This window comes from Camellia sinensis, chromosome 4 (genome assembly GCF_055761805.1).
Source record: "Camellia sinensis isolate YWXY chromosome 4, ASM5576180v1, whole genome shotgun sequence".
Lineage (NCBI taxonomy): Eukaryota > Viridiplantae > Streptophyta > Magnoliopsida > Ericales > Theaceae > Camellia > Camellia sinensis.
Genome location: NC_138964.1, coordinates 142,568,305 through 142,591,079, shown reverse-complemented (window position 1 = coordinate 142,591,079; position 22,775 = coordinate 142,568,305).

Sequence of the window (22,775 nt, the reverse complement as noted above, 5' to 3'; positions counted from 1 at the left end):
GCGACGATACAACCCCACTTTCAATCCCATAACCATTTATTTCGCATTCACTTAGAAATCCTTCTCTTTATTTCACACACAAACCCTAGGTTTGCTCACACTACTCCCAAATCCCACCATTGTTACACAATGACAAATAACTAAGCTAAAAGCCATATGAAAGTGTAGAAAATCCCTACCTCAAAGAGAGACGATGAGCCAAGCAAGAGAGAAACTTCAAAGATGTTGAAATCCAACTCTATTCAGATCAAAATGGAGATCTTGCGATGGTCTACCTTTTTATCAAAGGAAATAGGGTGAGGAAATCACTAGAAGTAAGTGAAAATGTAGAGAGAGAGAGAGAGAGAGAGAGAGAGAGTCCTAACTTTAGGTTTTAGGGAGAAAAGATCTGAAAAAGTGAGGTAAAAAGTCATTTTCGCGATCTGATATATGCATAGTCTGCTCGAGCGAAAGTGTTCACGCTCGAGCGTCAGACACAAAAATGTTGTTCCACTCAAGAGCAAGAAAGGTCGTTCGATCGCCAAGACACAATGAACAAGACGCTCACCACTCGAGCGCAAAACACACATCTGGTAGTTTTGCAGACAATAGACCAACACTCAAGCGCAAGAAAGGTTGCTCGAGCGCCCATCCGCTCAAGCGTAGGAAACGCCGCTCGAGTGTAGAAAACACTCTCCCAGTAGTTTTGTAGATTTACAAAGTACTGAGAGTTCACAAAGCCCACTCGAGCACGAAAAGTGCTGCTCGAGGGCAGGACCAAATTTTGCAAAGCTCGCTCAAGCGCAAGAACAGTCGCTCCAGCGGAGGAGCAAAATTCTAGGCAACACAAGGTTTGAAAAACAAGCGACCAACCTGCCCAAACGCAACCACAACAACCCAAAAGCCAATTTCAAAGAGATACAAGGGAAGAAAGAGGAAAAGAACAATATAAAAACACTAAACCCGAGTCCAGAATACCACGAGAGTCGAGTAAAAAATCGAGATCGCTATAACCTCCTCCCCTTAAAGAATTTCATCCCCGAAATTGCAAATCACATTTCTAAACCATGCTTTAAACAAATTTCCACAATGATAACACATCAATTTTCAATACCATGACCTATCAACCAGTCATTCAATCCCATTACATGATGAACGAGTCTCAATATACAACACAACATATTTTTCTCGTAGTTTTAACCGATTTCAATAAATATTTTATTTTTCCAAAACATATTCAATGTTCATGACAAACTTGCATTTCCAAAATTTAAACAACATATACAATGTCCATATCAAGCCTGCGTTTCCAAAACATATTCAACATATACAATGTTCCCATATTTCAAAACACACACAATGCTTTTACGTTTCATTAACATAATCAAAACCTCAGTGTATGTTCAAACACCAACAAATAAGTCCGGATATTTCTCTTGGACTTCCGATTCACTCTCCCAAGTTGCTTCCTCAACTCCATGATGTTTCCACAAAACCTTAACCAGGGGAATCGTCTTGCCTCGCAAGACTTGGTCCCGAGTATCCAAGACTCTCACCGGTCTCTCATCATACGAGGCATCTTCATCTACCTCTAAGTCGGTCCAATCCCACATGTGAGATGGATCCGGCTTATACTTCCGAAGCATACTAATATAAAACACATCATGAATCCCGAAAAGCTATGGCGGTAACGCCAAACGGTAAGCAACCTCTCCGATTCACTCAAGGATCTCAAAAGGCCCAATAAACCGAGGGGACAACTTCCCACTCTTTACAAATCTCGTCAAACCCCGCCTAGGTAATATCTTCAAAAAGACATGATCTCCCACCTCAAAAGACAAGGGTCTCCTCATATGGTCTGCGTAACTTTTCTGACGACTCTGAGTCGTAACTAACCTATTACGGATAAGTGCCACTTTCTTCGTCGTTTCCCGAACCAACTCTGGTCCCAACAAAGGTGCATCACCCACCTCGGCCCAACATATAGAGGATTTGCATGGTCGGCCATACAAGGCCTCAAATGGTGCCATGCTAATACTCGACTGGAAGCTATTGTTATAGGCAAACTCCATTGAGGGCAAATGTCTCTCCCACGACCCCTTGAAGTCAAGGATACACCCTCGAAGCATATCCTCAAGGATCTGAATAGTCTGCTCGGACTGCCCGTCAGTTTGAGGGTGATACGTTGTGCTAAAAGTCAGTCTAGTGCCTAAGGCACTCTACAAGCTCTGCCACAACCGTGCTGTGAAACACAAATCTCTATCCGAAAAAATTGTCACAAGGACCCCATGCAACCAAACTATGTCCCCTATGTACTGGTCGGCAAGGTAATCTATTGAGTCAGTTACACGCATAGGAATAAAATGCGCCGACTTAGTCAGTCGGTCAACTACCACCCAAATGGCATCACTACCTTGTTGAGTTCTCGGAAGACCCACAATAAAATCCATCGTGATGTGCTCCCATTTCCACTCAGCTATAGGCAAGGGTTATAACAAACCCACTGGCCTCTGATGCTTGGCCTTCACTTGCTGACAAGTAAGGCACTTCGACACAAACACAGCTACATCCTTCTTCATACCTCTCCACCAAAACTAGCGACTCAGGTCATGATATATCTTTGTGCCTTCCAAATGCATCGCAAGGCACGGATGGTGAAACTCTCGGAATACTTCCTCTCGGCAAGACTCCGACACGATAAGACTGTGATATCCCTATTCCGTAATATGTTAATTGGTCCTTAACATGAATGTGATTATGTGTTTAATATGATTTTGTGTGCCATTATGTGAAAATATGTGGTTTCAAATTTCTATCTGTTCACCGTAGGAATATTTGTTTGATTATCTGCTTTGGAAATTAAATTGAAGGCCTTATTGGCCACGGAACCCGAAATTGATTGCGCCATTGTGATTAGTGTAATTTTTAAAGCCTACGGTGAAATTTAATTGGAAATTGATTCGGATAAGATTAAATTGATTTAATTAAGGAATTAGTGCTCAATTATTTAATATTGATAAATTGAGTTAACCATAGATTGAGAAGATTGGGCTTCTAGGTTTTGGTCTTGAAGCTTGGGAGTCTTGAAGTTAAGCTCAAGAATTAACCATAGATTGAGAAGATTGGGCTTCTAGGTAAGCAATTGATTTGGAATTCATGAGTTAATGTATAATTTGGTGTATTCAAGTTGACTAATGATTAAGAGTAAGAATTGAAATGAAATTGAGTTTATTATGTTGAATTGAAGGTCAATGTATGCATGCATGTGTGTAATTGCTTTGAAATTTGCATGTTTGAGCACAAATGTATAATCCATGTGAGATTTTAATTAAAGCTCACACTTTTGACCATCTCTTCATCATCTAAGTTGGGAATAAGAGTTGTATTCCACATGCATGTACAATTCATGAGAAAGTGAGTTTGAAATACATGGAATTGTTGTAATAGAAACAAGTTTGGTGTAAATTGGAGCATGCATGTAAGTAATTCATGGAATTAAGCTTCATAATGTTGTAATTTGGTGTTTGTACCATGTTAGTACATGTATATATGAAGTTTGAGCCAAAATTATGTGTTTGGAACCTTTGGAGGTCGAATTGAGCTCAAGAACCAATTCTGGAAAACCCAGAATTCTTGATGTCCACTTGAGCGGGGAAACTGCCGCTCGAGCGTGAAATACGAGCTCCCAGCATATTTTGCAGACATGGCGTCCGCTCGAGCGGGGAAGTTCACGCTCGAGTGGGAGCTATGTAGACAGATCTTCAGCTCAAGCGGCCGGGTTCGAGCTCGAGCGTGAAATTGATGTAACCAGTACTTTTGCAGACCTCATGGGTCCGCTCGAGCGAGGAAGTCCACGCTCGAGCGGGGACCTTATTTTCTGAAATTTTGAAAAGACATTCTGTGTTTCATTTTTTGTTCTCTTTCACTTCCAAGTACTCTTAGGCATGCATTGAGCATTGTAATTGAATTAAAGAGATAAGAATGAAGCCTAAAGAGGAAAATGTGAATTTGGAACGGATTGAATTGTTTGTGACCCTTTTGTGTTCATGGAATGTGTAGGGTCGAGCTCCAGAGCAAACTAACCAATTGATCACTGTGAGTAATATCTTAACAAGATATTTGAAATATGTTGTTGTCCAATTGTTTACTTCTATGTAAGTCTTGTAAGTTCATTAATTTGAATGGTGGCCAATGATTGACATGAATGATTGGGTTGAAGGCCGATTGACATAAATGATTGGGCCGAAGGCCGATTGACATGAATGATTAGGCCGAAGGCATTTTGACATGAATGATTAGGCCGAAGGCCGATTGACATAAATGATTGGGCCGAAGGCCGATTGACACAAGTGATTGGACCAAAGGCCGTCTGCTGTAACTGTTTCAAAGATTGCTTATGTATATTCCTTATTGATATTATTCACTGGATTTTCGCTCACGCTCATTCATGTACATGTAGGTGAGCCAAGGGACATCCAGAACCAGCCTTGGTGAAATTATGAGAAACAGTCAAAGTTTTGAGGAGTCAGCCCAAACGTCTCACGCATGAGACTGTCTTCGCCTTTGTCCTTTGTTCATAGTTTTGTTATGTTGGCGAAAGCATTGGACTACTTTTATATATAAGTCTTGGGTTCGACTGACTTAAACTTGTATGATCCTGTATGTACAGTGTTCTGTGTTAGTACATATTTTGATGTGAGTTATTAACATATAAATGTTTGGAATGTTATGGTGTGCATGTAAGCACAACTCTATGGACAAAGTTTTAAATTTGCTTCGATTTGGCCCCTTTACTCTGATGAGTTTTGTTTTATTTGGTTTGAGGCCGTAGGTAATCTCGTGATTACTGGCCGGTTATGGCCTTAACCCATAGGGGCGGGTTCGGGTCGTGACAAAGATGGTCACGGTATCTAACACTTGAGTCAGGATACAAGCTCAAACCCCGTTCTACTTTCCCATTGGAGATCTTCTCTCGAAGGGTTTCTACTTCAAGGTCACTTTTATGTGCCTCTATCACTCGGTTCACAAGTGTAGGTTGGGCAACTACTGTAAATAAAGCCGCAGATTCAACGGACTCACTAAGATACATGTCAAACTCCCCAAGAGCACCCAACATTTCCTACTCCTGGATGATAATACCAGCTATGCTGCTAATAGATTTTCTACTCAAGGCATCGGCCACAATGTTTGCCTTCCCTAGGTGATAGTACAACTCGAAATCATAATCATCTATGAACTCCATCCACCTCCTCTGCCTCAAATTCAAGTCTTTCTGTGTAAACAGATACTTTAAACTCTTGTGATCGGAGAAAACCTCAAATTTCACACTGTAGACGCGCCGGAACGTCCCGGGAAAATCCTGTTTTGTTCATTGGGCTCACTACAGTTCGGACTCAATGTCACGGTTCTTAATATGATCTCGCAAAGTGCAATACAAGATTGATAAATCACCAAAGAGTCCAAATCTGGCAAATCATTTTGAAAAACTGATTTTTAGAAAGAAGTGCCAAACATAGACTGCTTTGCCAGATACAGAGTCGCCACCTAAATATTTTATTTTCGGGGAATTTATGAAACCCTGACTCGTGCCTAAGGCCACGTGTCCATCATCACCAAAGTTGCCTCAGCTTGGGAACTTGGGTACGATTAGGGAAGGCCATTTCATGAGCACCCCCGCTCGCCCGATCAAAGATTGGCCACTACTAAGCATGATATCTTGTTTTTGAAAACATATGTGCTCTTATTCCGGTTATTAACCTAGAATTACTATGTGATGCGTATAACATACAAGTATAGACTAGACCGCCTAATTTGGAACAAAGCATCGCATATTCGTTTGTTTGGAAAATGGATTGAAGTTTGCTACTCGCAAGTAGGCTAAAACACGGGTTTCGACGAATTATTCCAATTCAAGCAACCCAACCTTCACCCATAGGCATTCAGGCAGTTATATCACATAAGCACGTAAGCATGCTATCATGGCAGTCACTCACACGCGTGCAAGGATGCTAAAGCATAAACACTTACTGAGTACTCCGAGCCAAAGAAAGAAGCTAATTAGAAAACATGCATGAATCCTAACTATGCTGAGATGCCTAATGCAACACATGCAAGAAAGCAACTAAGATAGGCTTGGCTATTCTAAGATGGCATATGAGATGCTACAGGTAACATGTATTCAACTTGGAATTGAAATACGATGCAGTTAGTATGATGCGCCGAGCCCAGTGCATGCAAAACAGATGAATGGATGCAAACATACAAGCATAAGGATGCTAATTGAAACGTGCCCTAAAACTAACTATCATAAGCTGGTAAATGAAAGGGAGAAAGACGTGGGGTTGGAAGACATACATCACACACACGCACACTTATTACAACATGGCCCTCTCTCGGAGGGTCTGAATGAATAGTACAGAATAAACTAGCTAATCTAAGCTAATTAAACTAATTATTACACAACATTAATTAATTAATGAATTAACTATGTAAGTAAGGAAACTAGCATGCAAACTAAACAAAATGGACTGCCTCAGCTCTTCTCCGAATGATAGGGATGCATGCATGCTCAAGTCGCCTTGTCGGGAAATCCATCACGATGCCCCGATTTGCCTCTGTTTGCAACTGGTCCCAGAACACTGTACAAAGCTCCAGAAGGCAGTTGACCCATTTTTGCTGCTAGTTTCCGGTTTGCTGCAACAGAGAGCGAGAAAGGGGCATGGCAAAGTATTTTCAACATATGTGTGCATGACCACTCTCCCCATCATTGCACAAGCTCCAAGGAGTGTAGTCCTCGATCCTTGTGCGACCAATCACGCATCTCAATGCATGATGGCCGAGGAGTCGGATTGCACGACTCAATGTGAAATGAATGCACATATAAACACATAGATTCCTAAACTCCATCATGTGTTAGTCAAGAGTGTCGGCGACCGAGAATCGAGGCACGTTTCATCACTTGGAGTATGAAACGTCCCTCATTTCCTGTGTTTGGACTAACTCCTATTCCAAACACAATGCAACAAGTAGAATGGCATGCATAATGCGACCTCAAGCATGCAATCCTAAGGCGATGCAACCAAGTCATGCAAATATGCAAAGGATGGCGTGTAAACATGCAAACTAGCATACGCAATGCTACGAACTAAAAATGGCATACTCAATGAAGTGAACAAGGCATGCGCAATGCAATGATCAAACATGCGACAACGCGGCATACTCAATGCTATGAACTATAATGGCATACTCGATGCAAAATGGACTTAAACGAAAATGAATAGGCCTCAGCCACACCCAAATCAGTGGCCATGCATGATAAAAATGAGGTAACAAAACACATGCAAACATGCAAGATGCAAGGGCCCAAAGCTAGGGGTGTGCATAATACCGCCGAAACCGCCAAAACCGCACCGAACCGCACCGCCAAGGCAAATTCGTTATTATTTGTCAATCAAACCGCCAGTTTTTGGTAAGAAAAATGGCAAATTCTAGTGACACTTTTATCAATCCGCCGGTTTCTATTTTTCTTCCAAACCGCACCGACCCGCACCGCTATTAAATCATGTTTTATAGGATTCTAAAAATTCTTTTTCACTTAAGTTTGCTTGTTGTTCTATACCTTAGAATATAGTATTACATTACTGCTCGAGGGGAATTTTATGTATTGTATTTGATCATTGTAGCTTCCACAGATGCTTGTAATGAACTGATGGCATAGTCGTTGATATTATCATGTTGTTGCTACACTTGCTGCATCAGAAGAAAGTTTCGCAAGATGCTTAACATCACGATATCTCTCGTCTTTTTTTTACTCTTTGATTTAAGTTTTGTAATTTGAATTATATTTTTTATAAACCGCCAATCTGCCCAAACCGCCAAGGCAAATCCGCCATTATTTGCCAACCGAACCGCCGGTTTTTGATAAGGAAAATGGCAAATTCTAGTGACACTTTTATCAATCCGCCACCCGCCATACGGTTTCTATTTTTCTCTCAAACCGCACCGACCTGCACCGCGCACACCCCTACCCAAAGCCTAGGGCACAAGATACAACTGTATGAAAGCATGGAAAGGATGAAATATGGCATACAACAACAGATGTTCCAGCTCTAAAATGACATACAAAATGGTCCTGAATCATGCAAATAACTCATGTTATCCATGTTGAATGGCTCAAATACCGAAACTAGTGAAGTGCATTACACTAGAGGTATGCAAAACAATGCCCAAATGAACAAACCAACCCCAAACAGTCCCTATGTAGACCCAAAATAGTGGCAAAATGGACTAAGATGATGGGTTGAAATGCACAAAAATGAAGCTTATGCAATGGCCCATAAATGAGGTATACAAGCACAACTCTCAAACGCATTTAAAGAGTGGAAACATGGGAACATGGCACAAATATAGGCTCTAAAATAACATGCTTAATGATGCCAAAACATGGAAACACCTCAAAATACGCATGCAATAGGCTTCAAAACTCAAAGCTAGGCAAGGGTATTGAACTACAACCATGCATAGCAAACATCATTCGACCATGAGGCCCAATAATAGAGCTAAGGAAGTCCAAAACATGCATAAAATCAGTTTAAGGCATGGCCAAAAAGTGCTAGAATCAAAGGCCAAAATAGCATGCAATGTAAGCTAGTAAAGAGGATTTGCACTACAAGTATGTGAGGCAATCAAGAGGCCACTAAACCAGCAAAATTCAAAGGTATGACATGCCAAATAAAGCCCAAAAACCCACTGAAACATGGTTAATGCATGCAAGAATGAGATGCTCATTTGATATGCTACACATGCAAGATGGACATCCAATATGGCAAAACAAGCTCTGGACAGAGCCTATGCAGGTCCTAAAACTCATCAAAAATGGCCTGAAACATGGCTTGGAAGCATGCAAATAAGGGCTCCTTTGTAAGGCCAAAAATGCTAGAAAACAAAATAAGGAGAGAGAGGGTCACGCCTCTCTAATTTTGGCACTCAAAACAGCATGCTAGCCACTGAAAATCCACTGGATTTCAGTGGCTAAAAGGCCAAACAAAGGCCAACACAAATGCTCTAAGGCATGGCTCAAAACAAGGTAAAATGAAGCATGCAAGGGGGTAGATGACCCCCAACAGAAAAATGATCTTAAACAAACATGTTAAGGACTTCAAAATAAGACTTTTTTCAGTTTACACCAAAGCTCAAATATGCTTGTAAGTATAGCTAAAAGATGAAGCAAAATGAAGCCTTCAAAGGGATAAAGTGTGTTACCCTTGTAGCACAAAAGGACCAGCAACCTCTGGACCACAAAGACAGCCTCTCAACCTCTGAAAATGGCCTCCAAGATGCTTAGAGTGATGGTGGAGTTGTTAGGTTGGGAGATGGTATGCAAAGGTGCAAGAACCATGCACTTTTTGAGCTTGGATGCAGAGATATAGAGGGAGAAGTCTTGTATGTCTTAGACAAATTTTTTTTTTTTGAACCCTCTACAAGGAAGGGGAGCCCTTCCTTTATAGACAAGAGGGACTAAAGCTTCTCCTAAAAGCTTAAAACCAAGGGCAAACATCCTCCATACACGTGTATGGAGGATGCAGTTTGTGCCTCCCAGCTGGCACAGCTGGAATCAACTCACTGAGACAGAACTGATGGGAGCTGGCCGACCAGTTCAAGTGGTCGGCCGACCACTTGCCCTAGTCGGCCGACTAGGGTCAAAAGGTTCAAGTGGTCGGCAGCCTCCCAAGGTGGTCTCCACATGAAATGCAAGCAAGTGGTATGGTGGGAGACCAGTAAATGTGGCCCAAAAACCAAGAAGACCAGCTTCCTGTCAAGAAAACTGGTCGGTGAAGAGAAAGGTGGTCTCCAAGGAGAAAAGGTGTTCTCCCACCCTTGTGCCACCTTCCAAACAATGAAAATAGGGTCCATGCCAAAAATGAACCACGACGGATGCAAAACGAGGGTTCGGGGGCCAAAACCCGCAGCCGGGTGCCCCGAAAACTGACTGTTAAGCATCGAAAGTGGCGTGCAACCACGAAGGTGGTCTCCCGGGCCACAGTGTCTCTCTAGAGAGAGGAAACAAGGTGTGTGCCAAAAACCAGAGCAAACGAAGAAAGTTAAGCGGTCCTGAACCGATGCGCACGACCGACGACTCTGAAAATCAGAAACTGGTCTCCAAACGGGAATAGTGGTCTACGACCACGAAAAGTAGCCTATGGCCACTGAGATATGGTCTACGAGACCTCTTCCTCCCTTCAGAAAGAGAAAATAGAACCTGGTTCGCAAATCGAGACAAAGCACAAAAGAGTCCCGAAGTCCGGAGGCAAGGCTCTCAGCCGAGACTCCGCAACCTTAAAACGAGCACAACATGCGCAATCATCGAGCGCTCAATCGATGACGTCTGAGTCTTAAGGTCGGTCAAAAATGGGGTGTCTACACTCACCATACAGATAGTGCCTCCAAATTTTCAAGGCGAATATCACCACCGCTAATTCTAGATCATGAGTAGGGTAGTTCCTCAAGTGTGTTTTCAACTTCCGTGAGCCATAGGCTACTACCTTCCCCTCTTGCATCAAAACACAACCCAAACCTTCCCGTGAAGCATCACAATAAACTGATTAACCCAAAACCCTTTCTGGAATGATCAAAACTGGAATGGTAAGTCTAACCTTAAGCTCTTGAAATGATTTCTCACAGGACTCATTCCACACAAACTTAACTCCCTTCCTCGTCAATCTAGTTAATAGTGAAGCTAATCTAGAGAAATCCTTCACAAATCTCCAATAATACCTGGCTAACCCCAGGAAACTACAGATCTCGAAAGCATTCTTAGGTTGTACCCAATCTTGCATTGCTTTTATCTTGGATGAATCTACAGCCACCCTTTTCCCGGATACTACACGGCCTAAGAACTTAACCTCTTCTAGCCAGAACTTACACTTTCCAAACTTAGCGTAGAGTTTATGGGCTCTAAGCAACTCAAGCACCACTTGCAAGTGTTCCTAGTGTTTCTACTCAGAGGATGAGTAAATCAAAATGTCATCCACAAAGACGACTACAAAACGATCTAGGAACTCACAGAAGATCTGGTTCATCAAATCCATAAACACAATTAGAGCATTGGTTAGCCCAAAAGGTATCACTAGAAACTCGTAATAGCCATACTGCGTATGGAATGTTGCCTTCGGGATATCCTCCGCCCTTACCCTTAACTGGTGATAACCTAGTCTTAGGTCTATCTTAGAGAAGCAACAAGAACCCTTCAACTGATCAAACAAATCATCCGTACGAGGCATTGGGTACTTGTTCTTAACAGTTACCCTATTCAACTTCCTATATTCGATACAAAGTCACAACGCTCTATCTTTCTTTTTAGCAAAGAGAGCCGGTGCTCCCTAAGGTGAAGTACTAGGGTGGATAAAACCCTTATCTAACAGTTCCTGGAGTTAAATCTTCAACTCACTCAACTCAGCAAGTGCAAATTGATATGGTGCCATAGAAGTCGGTGCTGTGCCATGCACTAAATCAATAGAGAACTCGATCTCTTGGTGAGGTGGTAAACTAGTAAGATCGTCAGGAAAAACATCGGGGTATTCGCAAACCACCCTTGACAACTCAACCCGAACTTCATCACACTCACTACTCAAGAAGCTAGCAAGAAGGTAGCTAAGTTCACTCCACCCTCACGGATCATATACCGGTGATAAGACTCTATCCACCCGATCCCCCAAGAAATAAAAGCAGTCATCATTCAAGGTACATACAGTAACCCTCTGACGGTAGCAATCTATAACAGCCCGACATGACAATAACTAGTCCATACCCAATATAGCATCAAAGTTAGACATATCAATCAATACAAATGCAAATGGAAGTTGACGACCAGCAACCTCTATATCACAACCCCAACACCCCTGTTTTAGAATAACTTCACCACCAATAGGTGACTCTACACAAAGAGAAGATGCTAACTGTGTCAACTTCAACTCCAAAACCGATGCAAATGCAGACGAGATAAAAGAATGGGATGCATCCGTATCAATCAACACATTAGCAACTGAATTGCAAAACAAAAAGGTACCTCTCACAACATGTGATGACCCGGTACGTAATTCACCTCGTCCCCTTGAGTTATGTTGGATTTATTTTCGTTAGAGTATCGTGTTTAACTGGGAGTCTTGTTAACGGTTTGGGTTTATTGTGTTTGGAAGATTATTTCAAAGTCCTTGCTTTTATTTATTTTAGTATCAAGTTTCTCATTTTTCGGTAGGTGCGAGGTTGGGCTCGAAGTACCCTGTGTTGAGCTGGAAAAATTTCCTGACTAGAGGGCAGAGCCGCAAGTGCGGGGCCTTGGGCCACATGTGCGGGAAGGGGACCGCACGTGCAGAAGGTGAGGCCGCACATGCAGGAAATAGGGAAAGTCCTAGGTGGGCTACTACATTATATACAGGTGCAACAAGAGGTGCGGGGTAAGGTTACCGCACATGCAGAGGTGAGTGTCGCACGTGCGAGAGTCGCTGATGTTCAAAAATCTGCTTCTCTTTTCCTTCTTGGGCTGTGTGTATACCACTTTTTGTATATATCTCTCTCTCTACAAACCTATTTCTCCTTCCTATCTCTACACTTCCTACACCAAACAAGATCAACACCATGATTTTTTTAGATCCATTGGAGTTTTGACCCAACATCCTTCATCAAATTTGGAGAGCTAACCAAGGGTCTCATCTTGTGCGGTGGAGATTGGATTTCAACACTGTCAAATTTGGGGGTTTCTCATCTCTTCTTCTCCAAAACTTGAGGTAGAGATTTTCCTAGAGTTATACATATATTTTTGCAAGATTATGTTGATTTGGAACTTTTTTGGAAAGTATAAGAACTTTGATTTTGGTTTATGTGTAGTGATGATTTCAAAAATGGGTTTACACCTTTTTTTTTTTAACAATACTGTAGACGTCCCCGAACGCCCCGGGAGGGAAATCCCCTGTTTTGTTCATTTGGGGCTCACTACAGTTCAGGACTCAAATGTCACGGTCCTGTATCTAATCTCACAGAGTGCAATGCAAGACCAATGAATCATCAAGGAGTCCAAATTCGACAAATCGTTTTTGAAAAAAGATTTTTTTGAAAGAAGTGCCAAATATGGACTGCTTTGCCAGATACAGAGTCGCCACCTAAATATTTTATTTTGGAGAATTTAGGAAACCCTGACTCGTTTGCCTAAGGCCACGTGTCCGTCATCACCAAAGTTGCCTCGGCTCGGGAACTTGGGTACGATTGGGGAAGGTCACTTCGTGAGCACCCCCGCTCGCCCAATCAAAGATCGGCCTCTACTAACCATGATATCGAATTTTGAAAACATTGTGTGCTCTTATTCCGGTTATTAGCCTAGATTTACTACGTGATGTGCACAGCATACAAGTATAGACCGGATCACCTGAATTGGAACAAAACATTTCATGTTTGTTTTTGAAAGTGGTTTGCTACTCGCAAGTAGGCTTAAAATGCAGATTTTGCCACCCTCGGGTGGGCTTAGAAAACATGGTTTTGCCACTATCTAGTGGGCTTAAAACTCACAGTCAGTGCATTGTTCCAATTCAGATAATCCAACCTTCACCCACAGGCATTCAGGCAGGTATATCACATAAGCAAATAGCCTCATGGTAAGCATGCTATCATAGCAGTCACTCACACGCATGCAAGGATGCTAAAGCATAAAACTTACCGAGTACTCCAAGCCAAAACAAAAGCTGATTAGAAATCATGCATGAATCCTAACTATGCTAAAATGCCTAATGCAACTACAATAGGCTCGGCTATTCCAAGATGGCATGTGATGATGCTACAGCTAACATGTATTCAACTTGGAATTGAAATACGATGCAGTTAGTATGATGCGCCGAGCCCGGCGCATGCAAGACAGATGAATGAATGCAAACATACGAGCATAAGTATGCTAATTGAAACATGCCGTAATCTAACCATCATAAGCTGATAAATAAAAGGGAGAAAGACGTGGGGTTGGGAGACATACATCACACACACGCACACTTATTACAACATTGCCCCCCCTCGAGGGGTCCGAATAAATAATACAGTCTGAATAAATAACAGCTACAACTAATTATTACACAACATTAACTAATTAACAAACTAGCTAAGTAAGCATGTAAACTACATGAATGTGACTGCCTCGGCTCTATTTTGGGTGACGATGGATGCATGCATGCTCGAGTCGCCTTGTCGGGAAATTCCATTGCGATGCCTCGTCTCGCCTTTGTTTGCAACTGATTTTAGAAATTTGCACAAGGCTCCAAGAGGCTGAAACTCCACCCTGGGAAGGCTGCCGACCAGGTATTGGCTTGGGAGACACCTGCCGACCACCCTTTGTGGTGGAAACCAAAAAAAGGTGGTCGGCCTTCCAGAAAACCTGGTCGGCCAACTACTTTCTACCCATGGATTCTGGTTCTTCTGCAACAAAGGCAAGAGGGAGAGAAAGCAAGGTATTTTCAACATATGTGTGCAAGACCACTCTCCCCGTCCTTGCACAAGCTCAAGGGAGTGTAGACCTCGATCCTCATGCCACCAATCATGCATATCGATGCATGATGGCTGAGGAGTCAAATTGCACGACTCAATGGAATGAATGCAAGTATGAACACATGAAGCCAACAATTCTATCATGGGTAATCAAGAATGCCGACGACCGGGGATCGAGACACATTTCATCACTTGGAGTATGAAACGTCCCTCGTTTCCCATGTTTGGACTAACTCTTACTCCAAACACAATGTAAGATGCATGACATGCACATATGCAACTAGCATGCAATCCGAATGCAATGCGACCTAACCATGCAAACATGCAAGGATGAGATGCAGACATGCTACTAGCATACACAATGCTATAAACTATATGGCATACACAATGCGACTAACAACCTAGCATACGCAATGCACACATGAAGATAGACATACACAAAGGCATAATCAAAGCATATACAATGCGATGGTCAAACGTGCAACAACATGAACCAAATGGCATACACAATGCAAGGTGGACTTAAACCAATATGAGTGGACCTCAACCACACTCAAATCAGTGGCCATGTGAGGAAAATGAGACAACCGAAATACATGCAAACATGCACGAATGCAATGGACCGAACCTAAGGCATCAAATGCCACTCTACCAAAACATGGCAAGGGATGAAAGATGGCCTACAAACATGCATGAATGCAATGGACCGAACCTAAGGCATCAAATGCCACTCTACCAAAACATGGCAAGGGATGAAAGATGGCCTACAAACATGCAATTTCAAGCTCTGAAACATGATGCACAATGGTTCCGAATCATGAAAATATGTCACACAATGCAAGCTAGATTGCCCGAATACCGAAACTAGTGAAGCGGATTACACTAGAGGTACATAAAGCAATGCACGAATGGAAAAACCAACCCCAAACAGACCCTAGGCAGGTCTGAAACAGTGGGGAAATGACCTAAAATGATGGCTCAGAATGCAAAGAAATGGAGCTCATTCAATGGTCGGTAAATGAGGCATACAAGCCCGACTCTCAAACACATTTAAAGAGTATGAAACATGGGAATATGGCATTCACATAAGCTCTGAAATATGATGTATAATGGCCCCAAAACAAGAAAATGCCTCAGCATATACATGTAATGGACCTCGAAACTCAAAGTTAGGCAAGTGTATTGAACTACAAGCATGCAAAACAAACATCATTCGACCATGAGACCCAAAAATAGAGCTAGGGCAGTCCAAAATATGCACAAAATCAGTTTAAGGCAAGGCCAAAAAGAGGCAAAATCAAGGGTCAACAAAGCATGCGAAGTAAGCTAGTGAACCATGATTTGCACTACAGCTATATGAAGCACATGAGAGTTCACCAAACCAGCCAAAAATAGAAGTATTCCATGCCAAATAATGCCCCAAAACCCACTGAAACTCAGTCAATGCATGCAAGAATGATGTGCTCCTTTAGAAGGCCATGCAAGGGGTTGTTCCACACATATAAGATAGACATACAAAATGGAAAAACCACCTCTGGATAGAGGTTATGAGGACCCTAAAACTCACCAAAAAGGTCCTGAAATTAGTCTAGGAAGCATGCAAGTGAAAGCCCCTTTGAAAGGCCTTGAATAGGATTGCTCTACACATGCATAATAGACACTTTATATGGAAAAATGGGCTCTGGAAAGAGTTCATGCAGACCTTAAAACTCACTAAATAGGGCCTAAAACATGGCTTCAAAACATGCAAATTGGAGCTCCTTTGTAAGGCCAAAAGGGCCAACAAACAAGGCAAGGAGAGAGGGGGTCACCCCCCTCCGATTTTGGCTCTTAAAATAGTATGCTAGCCACTGAAAATCCACTGGATTTCAGTGGCTAGAAGGCCAAACAAAGCACAAAACCAAGGCGTAGATGCAAGGCTCAAAATAAGATGCAAACAAGCATGCAAGGGGGTAGATGACCCTCAACAGAAAAATGACCTTTAACAATCTTCAAGAGGAGCTCAAAATAAGACTTTTTTTAGTTTATTTCAAGGCTCGAAAATGCTTGCAAGTAAGGCTAAGATATGAAGTAAAATAAGCCTTAAAAGAGGGATGGAGCATACAAGGGGGTAGATGACCTCTAACAGAAAAATGTCCTTAAACAAACTTCAAGAGGGACTCAAAATAAGACTCTTTTCAGTTTATTTCAAAGCTCAAAAATGCTTTCAAGTATAGCTAAAAGATGGATCAAAATAATGCTCAAAAAGGGGAAAAATGGTTACCCTTGAAGACCAGCAGAAACCAACAGCCTCTGGACCCCAAAACCCAACCTTGAACCTCTGAAAATACCCTCCAAGGACCTTAGGTTGATGATGGAAGTGTTAGGCTATGAGCGGTGGTGCAAAGGGGCCAAGAACCAAGCAATTTAGAGCTCAAAAGAGAGAGATATAAAGAGAGATATATTGTTTAGCCCTAGCAATTTTCTGAACCCTTTCAAGTAAGGGATATGGTTTCTCTTATAGAACAAAAGGTCTAAAGCTTCTCAAAGAAGCTTCAAACCAAGGGCCAAGATCCTGTATGGAGGATGCAACAAATGCCTCCTAGCTGGCACAGCTGGAACACACTCACTGAGACAAACAGGATAGGAGCTGGCCAACCAGTTCAAGTGGTCGGCCGACCACTTGACCTGGTCAGATGACCAGGTAAAAACGGTCAAGGTACTTGGCCACCACCTATGATGAAGCCCTAGAAGTTATCTTTCCAATGGCGCAAACCTTGCATTAAAATTCCATCTGTACAAAAAGTTATGCCTATTTTGGTGAAGCCGCGCAGATTCGGTCCAACCGGATTGATGCCCTTCTTCAACCAACCATATCTCCTCCGTCCGGACTTGGCTTTAGGAGATTCTTGAGTGCAAAATGAAGCCCCAAAAGTCTTCTTTCCAATGGTGGTGGTCTCATAGCTTAAATCCAAGTGTATAGACAGATAAGCCTGATTTAGCGAGGACCGCTCGACTCTCTCTTAGCGATTCATGCCCATCATCTTCCTCAACTAGGTTTCTTCTCTCCACTCTTCTTTTCTTCAACTCCAAACCCCCAAACAAGGTATTTTGAAAGATTTTTTAAAGATCTCATCTCTCTTTCGTTCATTTCCACTTTTCCATTGCTCGATTTACCGAAAAGCGCGACATTTAACAAAATGCTAGCGTCGGAACATTGTAGAACTTTATTTTCAAAACGTTTTGAAAGAGAGGGTTCAAGTCTAAAATCTTTTGATCAAGATTTTTTTGGTCCAAAAAAGGGGTATGAAGTTGAGATTTGACTCTCTCTTTGCCGAAGAAACTGAACCTTTGCCCTGCACACCTTTCTCCATCAAGTAAATCATCAATAGTGCCCAAGTCTTAAGGGCGGTCAAAAATGGGGTGTCTACAAATACTAGAAAGCTTGGCATCATTATGGGAAAGGATGCTTTGGGAAGAGATTTTCATTTTGAAAGTTGGAGGAATGTTTAGTTTTGGCAAAAACCTAGAAATTTGAGATTTTGTGAGAGGTGTGGAAAATTTGTGGGTGTTTATCTATTACCATGTTAAAATGAATGAATGATTGAAAAATCTTTTGTTTTACTTAGCAAACGACAAATTTTCTAGGAATGTGAATATTGTTGATTTTGAGAGATTGTTGCTGAAAATGTGATGTGGTTATGAAGTGATTAAATTGTTAAAGATGTTAGAAATAAGAGATTGTTGGTTACTCATTGAAAGATTTGAATGAACATATGGCTATCATGAGGAGTGTCATTGAAAAGAGAAATGAGTGTTGTGATTATTATGGAACATTGCATGGAATAATTGAAAATGGAAAGGGTGTTTCATGGCATTGATAATTGTTGCATTGGCTTTTCAATGCTTTTGCTTGTTACAAATATTCAATTGGGATTTAAAACCTTGTGTTGAGAAAGGACTGTTGTGAAATAAGATTTATTGAATTGTTTGGGGTAAATACGTTGGTAAGTCTGGATGGGAGGTGTAGATGAAGTTGATTAAGTTGACCTAAGTGTCTAGGGTGAAAGACCAAAAACACGTGCGGAGGAGGTACCACGTGCCTTCCAATTTGCTACCGGTAAAGTATGGATTTGATAGTGCTAGTTATGCCTACTTGCACACACCAACCTAGGGATTACCTGAGTCGTATTTACCGCCCTGTGATCTTGGTTTAAAGTCTTGAATCTATTGAAATTTCAAGTTATCACTGAGCATGATGGTTTTCAACAGATGTAAATCTGATTTTGCTTCAAAAAGCATAGCATGGCATGTGTATTTCATTTGTGAAGCTTGTATAAAATGTATATACTTTGTTAAGAATTTCCTACTGGGCTGTATGCTCATCCTATGGAATTTTGGTGCAGGAAAAGATGTGGTGGTTCCGCCAAGTTAGGGCGTGGATGTATATGTTGAGAGTATAAGACTCTTATTTTTGTTGTGGTATATTTTGCTAGCCAAGGGCTATAATTGTATGGGTTTGAGAGACCATTTTTGTGTAACCAGGTATAAGCCTTGGAATTTGTAAGCCCTTGAGGGCATTTATTTATTTTTGGATCTGATGTTCTACATGCTATAGATTTATGCACTAGAAAATCATTGAATGTATAATTCGCATGTGGAATTATTTTGTACAAATCTCATGATCATGTAATGTAAAGGTTGGAGAATTGCTTCTTTTCTTATAACGAGTATTGGTTGATGTACTTTAATGGTGTTCTAAATTTTGGGGCATTACAGTACAGATGGAACCGGTACAAGATTTAGCATGGTAACAGCATACATATGCCTTGTTGGCCTCTGGTCAACCTGCTCACTGTAACGACCCCACCACGTATAATGATTAACACTTAGTTAATTAAGGAGATTTGGATTTTAGTTAGTCATTATGAGAAGTATTGAGAATTATGAGATTTAGAATCTATGAGAATTATTGGGCCTAATTTGCATATGGATTTGTCAAGTATTTATTTTGAAAGCCTAATGGCTGAAGGAGGTAAAATTAATGAGTTTAATTAAATATCCGATTCAGTTTAATAAAATCGGGATTTGATTAATTGGGTCTGAATTGAAGTTAATTAAATTAATTAAGTTATCAGAATTGGGAGTTACGATTAGTTTGAATTAAATTTATTTATGAAGTGTCCAATTTGAATATGTAATTTATTGACGGGAATTTGGAGTCTGATCAGAAATTGAAGGCCTAAATGATTTGAGAAATCAAAATTGATGATGACAATGAGTTTAATTTAATATTTAGAGCCTCTTGAGAGTTTGATTAAAAATCTGAATGGTAAAAATTAAATATATTTAATTGGGCCTTAATTGAAGTCAATTAGACTAATTAAATTATGTGGGAGTCGTGGTTAGTTATGATTAATTAAATTATAATGAAGATTAATTAAAATTCAGGGGTGTTTAATTAAGATAATGAATAATTAGTGATTAATATAATCTTAATCATAAAATAAATTGGAGTAAAATTATGAAGGTCCTAGAAAGATTATGAATGGTGGCTTCCTTTATTTATTATTAAAGACTTAGTGTAGGTGTGCATTTTGTGTATTCATCTTGTGCTGGGAGAACACAGAGAGAGAGAGAGAGAGAGAGAGAGAGAGAGAGAGAGAGAGAGAGAGAGAGAGAGAGAGAGAGAGAGAGAGAGAGAGAGAACTTAATTATCTATATATATATATATATATATGTATTGTGGTCAAATCTACTGGAGCAAACCGTGGAAAAGGAAGAAGGAAGAATAAAGAAGAAGGGAGTTTTGTGGGATGCCAAATTGAAGTTAAAAATTATGGAAAATTCATCTTAAGGTAAGAAATTCCATCCTCTTCCTAGAATTGTTTAAATAATCTAGACATAAATTCATTCAAGATGAATTTTGAGAGGATTAAAAATGAAGATTTGAGGATCAATTATATAAAATGATAGAAATTGGGTTTTGCATGAAAAATCAAGTTAGGTTGAAGATTATGAGTTATGATTCTTTAAATTTGTTAAGTTTGAGTTTAATTTTGAGAATTATTCTTAAATTTTGTTATATGAATTACATGCAACAATGATGTATTGAAGATTTGACCCATACAATGGAGTTATGTTCAATTTATGGAAATTAATTTAGAAATCAATTATGTTGAGTTTAGTTTTTGTAGTCTTGCATGAATTTGAGTTTCATCTATACATGCATGGACAAATTTTGTAAGTTTTAATACTCTAATGTTACATACATCATAGATTTTGAAGAATCTGAACTAATTCAATCTCATATTTTGAAGAAAAAAAAAGAGGAAAAACTTTGAAAATTAGGAATTTGTTTGATTTTGATCTTCAATCCATGCATGTAATTTAATTTAAAAGTTTTATTCAATTTAAATACATTTTAGAACATCTGTGATTATAAATTAAGTTTTTGGGTTAAAAATTGAGTTAAGTTGAATTTCTAAGAAATTGATTTGTGTAATTTATTGTTAAGTTGATTTTTGTTAATAATAAAATTGGGTTCTATTTTTACATACATCATGGAATTTCAAGTGTTTGGAATGTCTAATTCATGTTTTAAAATTGTAGGTTTGATATAAAGAAAATGAGTTAAATCTAAATTTGGACAATTGGAGCATGATTTTGAATAAATGATTTCTAATTGGGAGTGTCTACTAAATTACACAATGGTTCTCCATGATTTTGTACCAAAAACACAAGTTTTAAGGCTTTGAGCATCAACCTTGAAGCTCAAACACAGTTCTGGAAATTCTAGAATTCATGCTGTACGCTAGAGCGAGGAAAGCTCCGCTTGAGTGTGAAAATCGACCTCCTAGAAGTTTTGCGAAATTTTACAGTCCGCTCGAGTGACCAAAGTGGTGCTCGAGTGAAGACCCTATTTTCAACATATTTTGAAATATTACATTTAATTCACATTTTTATTCTCATCTCTTTCCAAAGCATTCTAGACATGTTTTATGGCTCAATAAGGATTAATAAGCTAATAATCAACATTAATTAGTTGATTAAAGAATAAGTCATTAACTTAGTGATACTTGATTAAGAAACCAAGTAAGGAATTGGTTTATTTAGAAAAGACTGATTTAGTAATAAAAGGGGTTTGTGAAATGAGAACCCGATTCATTTGACCAAAAAAATAATAAGCGTAGTGAACCTTCGAATTATTTAGATAGTAAACAAGAAAGTCAAGTTTTATCAAGGGAGTAATATTGTGCTTCAATGTGTATATGTTATGTGTTTGTGTAGGTCACGGGCTATTGTCTGCTTGATCTATCTGATTTGCTTATGCTACTATCTGTGAGTAATAACTTAGTATAGCTATGTTCAACTTTATTTATTTTCTGTATGATGAATTAAGATTTATTTTTTGAAATGATATGTTATGTACAATAAATGATTGTCTAATTTCTGACAATGTATTCGTGGCATCCTTAACATCGTGTGATATCTGTTAGCTGTTACCCAGCATTGAAGGTTCCATTATGGAACTTAATATGTTTGTACTCTGTTACCCATACCAAAGGCTCCATCATGGGACTTAGCCTGTATATTCTCTGTTACCCAATATCGGAGGTTCCAATATGGAACTTATTATGTCTGCCATCTGTTACCCATACCGAAGACTCCATCATGGGGCTCAGCATGTTTATTCTCTGTTACCCGAATCCAGAGGCTCTTTTATGGAACTGGTTATTCATAACCACCATATGTTCTGTATCTATTCTGTATCTGTTCTGTTAGTGCTAATGGATGTACTATATATGATTAAGTATGAATTCTGGTTTCTGTATTTGATTTGAACAAGAATATGAATATGAATCTGTTATGAATCTGAATTATGATTTCTGAATCTGGTATAGACATCATTTATTAAAACCCTTTACTCTGTTATTATTCACTGGGCTCTAGTTCACTGTATTATTTATGTATGTTGGTGATCAGGCGCGTGACAAGGCTTAGAGGCATCTGCTTGGGATCTGTTTTTGTCAACCAACCTTTGTGCCTCCTGTGGAGGTTCCGGATATGTCAAGTGACTATGGCTATGTGATTTAAAGTTTAAGTTCTGTTTTCTTGTTTGGTTAAACAAGTCTTGTGTATTTTGTAAATGGGACTTAGCCCATTTTTGTCTAATCTCTATATATATTATGATGTAAGGATGATGTGTATATATATGTACATAAAAAATTTAAAATTTTTCTGTCTCATATAAGTCTGCACAGCTCAATGGACGTTGTATTTTTGTTATTGGCTTC